Genomic DNA, 3,987 nt, shown 5'->3' with positions numbered 1-3,987 from the left:
TTACCCCACGCCTGGCTGAGGAGCCGGATGGCAGGCGCAGCATGGCTGTGCAGGGCAGAGCATATGGGAGGGCAGGAGCCAGGGTGTGGGAGGAAACAGGCCGGAGCAAGTGTGCGTGGCCTGCAACACTTAGTAAGAAAGCTAGTTCTCATGCTCTCTGGGAATCATTGTGGACCGTTAGCCGCTGAGGACAAAAGCCATGCCTCAGTGCATAAGGTAATGGGAGTACCCATATCCGCCATCTCTTATTATTTTAGTAAAAGGACCGAGTTTCAGCTGGGTCCTGGTAGACACTCTGTGTCCCAGCCTCCTTGGCAGCTGGGGGAAGTCATGTGGTTCAGCTCTGCGAGCTGTGGGAGAAAGTGATGGATACAATTTCTACCCACATCCTGGATGGGGCAGCAGCTCACCTTCTGTAGCCCCCTCTCCTCCTTCCTGTGGCAGAGGGCAGAGGAAACACAGACCACAGGTATGGGGAGGCTAAGCCAGCTCCCATCGGAAGAATAGCCGAGAATAGAGCAACAGGGGAAAGAGAATCTGGATCCCTATTGTCCTCAAAGAGCAGAGTCACCTAACCCATGACAACTCTCTCTGCAGACACAATTGCAGATGGAATAGAACCTGCCACGTTTGGACTACAGTGTTTGGGGGTCTCTTTGTTACAGCTCCTTAACTTACACCCTCTTCTACACTAGTACTCAATCTAGCCACCCACTATTATTCCACGGAGGAAAGGTCAAAAAATGACTTTGAAAATAAATCAAGATTTCTCAAAGGAGACAGGCGAAAGGCACTGACTCAGTTATATCTAGGGTCTTCAGACCCGGGAGGAGCCTGCGGGGATGTGGTGGTTGTAGGGGGTGGCACTTCTGAAATGGGGGACCCCATGGGTCTATTAGTTCCTACTTGGCTTTTTTGTCAGTTCTGATTTGGACGCAGGGGAAAATTCAGCAAAGTTATTAGTCAGTTTGTTAGTCTTGGCCATATGGGAAAGCTAATGTTGAGCTTCCTAGATTGTCAGCAAGGATAGCAACCTGGTTTTTAGCAAGGTGAGTTATACAGAGTGGGCTACATTCCTAGACTCCTTGTTGTAGGTAAGAGGGTGGTGTCCTGGGCTGGTCACTGCAGGCCATGGGTCAGAGGTCTTTTTATGTGTGTGGTCTTGTCCAGTTGTGTGGTAAACTCGTGGCTAATGAGAACAGCCCTATCACGGGGGACACAGCAGTGATGGGGGGAGGGGACATGTTTAAAGGCACAGAACAGGGGAAGAAGATGGGTCCCGTGCATCCTGATGGAGAGAGAGAATGCACAGTGGCAGGAGAGAGACCACCAGGGCCAAGGAGCAGGAGTGTTGTGACCCAGGCTGACAAGTAACAGGACTTCAGTGATGCCAATGCTAAAGACCAGGACTTGATCTGATCTCTGCCTGAAAGAAAGCAAACAGTGGGCTCAGTGCCCTCTGCCCCACAGGGTGTAAGTGAGGAGACAGCGTTCCCAGACACCTTCCCCAGAAGCCAGTGAGCCACCAAGCATACCTTGTATTTGACAGGGCAGTGGCCATCCAAAAGGCTCACAGTATGAAGCCACTCGTGAACAGTACCACATTCAGAGGGGAATGCTGATTGTTCACAGATGTCTGAGCAGTACCCAGATGGCAGGCCCTTGCTCTCTTTTAAATCTGGGTTCCGCTCCAGTTGTGTGTGGAACCAGGGACCCTTCATGAAATGGAGGACACGGAGCCAAGAGCTGGCCCTGGGCAGCCTTCCTGATTGGGTAACACCTCTCCTGGTCGTTAGTGGCAGACACTCCAGCTTCTGTGCCTTAGACTCCAAGAACATTGAATGTCTGTCTTGGCTGGAGACAAGGGTTTCTTCAGGCTTTGTCCTCTTGGTACTTACTTACCCCATTCCAAGGCTCTCCTCAGGTGATCTCAACAGAATCTGAGTTTTTTTGCATCCAGGGCAGGCTCAGGATGGGAGCTGACTGCAGTTGGCTGTCTCGCAGCAAGCTCTTGAATCTCCCAAATGTAACATTTCCAAAAGGGAACACTTGGTTCTTTCCCTGAACCTGTCCTCTTCCCTCTGCTGTTCTCATCTCTGCTACAGATCAGGTCGTAAACCATTCCTGGTTCTTTTCCCCATCCCTTTTGTTCAGAAGTCATGTTGGATTTCCCGTCCATATAAGAAGAGAAAACATGGAAGAGAGCTAGCTGTTCCCACCTTTACTGTTACCATTTCTTGCAGCAACCTCTAGCTCACGCCATCCACATGCTTCCTCCTCTGTGGCACTAAGAAAAAGATGGTCTTCTTTGAGAGACGTTTCCATACGTGGTCTTGGCTGGACTTGAACTCACAACATCCACCTGCCCCTGCCTTCTAAGTGCTAAGATTAAAAGCTTGCATCACCACACACGCCCAAGAACAAGATCCTTAAATAGTTTACTATTCAGCATGCAATGTCAATGTCATATCCCCTCCATCACAGAACCCTGATGCTCTTCAGAGGATCTGAGTTTTTTGCGTTTTTTTTTTTTTTTTTCTGTCTGAATCTGTCTTCACTGTATATATCTTTTTTGACCACATGAGTCCTTAATCCACTAAACAACACGGCTGGGATTAAAACTGTGACTTTGGTGGCTGGCTCCACCCCATTCCTTAGGTTTTTGAGAGTCTAGCTTCATGGCGGGGGTACCGGCGGGAGTCACATTTATTGCCACAACCCTGTGGAGTTTCTATGTCCATGCCACCACCAAGAAGTCTGATGCTGGCTACCCATAAACACCACTTAAGTGTTTGGCGGCAGTTCTAGGACAGGCTCCAAAAGCTACAGAGAAACCCTAATGCTATGGGATAATGTTCTTGTACACTGTAAAGATTTGTCGTGCGTATTGGTTTAATGAAATGCTGATTGGCCATAGTCAGGTAGGAAGTATAGGTAGGACAAACAGACTAGAAAAATTCTGGGAAGAGGAAAGGTAGAGTCACACTCATCATCCAGGAGCAGAGGAAGCAAAATGAGAATGCCTTACTGAGAAAATGTACCAAACTACATGGCTAAACATAGATAAGCATTATGGGTCAATTTAAGTTATAAGAGCTAGTTAGTAATAAGCCTGAGTAATAGGCCAAACAGTTTATAATTAATATAAACCTTTGTGTGTTTCTTTGGGACTGAATGGCTGCAGGACCCGGTGGAACAGAAAATTTCTCCTACAGAACCCATCTCCCTCTGCCCCATCATTGCCCCACCCCCTCCATCCCAGAAGCCGTCTCCCATGATGGTCTTCTCAACAAGTCAACCCCTTTCCCTCTCTTAGGATCTTTCCTGGTCTGAAATATTCCTACCTTTCCCACACTGGTTTTTAGTCTTTTAATGTTTCATCTTAAGTATTCTCTCCTCAGAGAAGTCCCTGATCACTGTGTTCAAATGTCACCCCCTTGCTCTTCCTCTTCAGAGTGACCCTTCTACCCATTGCAGGCTTCATAGTTTTTAAAATTATTTTGCTGATTATTCACAAGTAAATATGAGTTATAGGAACTTGCTCAATGTTGTATTTTTAGTACTTGGCACAGAGTTAACTCTAGATATAGTTATTCGATTGATAACTATGTGGGTTATGCCATTACAGGACCAGACCAAATGCTTCAAAAGGTTACTTAAGTCAACTGAGCTAGACCTTAGTCTACAAACTCAGATAAGTGTCAATTCATTAGGTCAGTTTGATATTCATGGAATGCCCACAATATGGCTTTACATCTGTGAGACAGACGTGGAGCTTGCAGAAAAGATGGAAAAGAATGGTGGTAGCAGCTAAACACTGGGCCGAGTTCCTGAAGCCCAGTTGAAGAGAGGAAGAAGGGAATATATGAACAAAGGGGTCAAGATCATAATGGGGAGACCTACAGAGAAGCTTACCCGAGCTAATGGGAGCTCACTGACTCTGGACTAACATCTGGGGAACCTACATAGGACCGAACTAGGCCCTCT

Source organism: Chionomys nivalis, chromosome 15 (assembly GCF_950005125.1).
Source record: "Chionomys nivalis chromosome 15, mChiNiv1.1, whole genome shotgun sequence".
Taxonomy (NCBI): Eukaryota; Metazoa; Chordata; class Mammalia; order Rodentia; family Cricetidae; genus Chionomys; species Chionomys nivalis.
Note: the sequence above shows the minus strand (reverse complement) of the source record.